Here is a 531-nt window from a genome sequence, read left to right as displayed (position 1 = left end):
ACAACACATATTTTTTGGTGGCATCCATCTTCTCAAAATTTTACCTCCTATACCTTTTATGGAAACCACTGGAGGCTGTACTCTCTAGAATTCTAGAGAGTACACCAAGAAAAAAAATGAGACCTTGATTCCAGAAAATAGAAGATCCAGATTAGTTCTACCAAAAGGATGATAGTGAAAAGAAGTTCCAGGGAGAGTTGTATAGCAGGCATGGAGAACAGCAGCATCACCCACATGGGGGTGTGTGCAGAAGGAGGAGGGCTTCAGGACACAGATCACCTTGAAAATAATGAACTGATAGATATTTTGATGGGTTTGAACATGTGGGAAATTCCACTGAAAGACATTTTAGAATCTAGTGGGCTATTTTTGAAAGAACAGTATTTCTTAGAAAACAGTACAAATTCTAAAATGGGGCAACCAATTATTTCAGAAAAGTTATAACTTTTTTATGGGTACTTACTCACAGCCATGAAATTAAAAGACGCTTACTCCTTGGAAGAAAAGTTACGACCAACCTAGATAGCATAT

Source organism: Bison bison, unplaced genomic scaffold, assembly GCF_000754665.1.
Source record: "Bison bison bison isolate TAMUID 2011002044 unplaced genomic scaffold, Bison_UMD1.0 scf7180017864517, whole genome shotgun sequence".
In the NCBI taxonomy this organism is placed as follows: domain Eukaryota; kingdom Metazoa; phylum Chordata; class Mammalia; order Artiodactyla; family Bovidae; genus Bison; species Bison bison.
Note: the sequence above shows the minus strand (reverse complement) of the source record.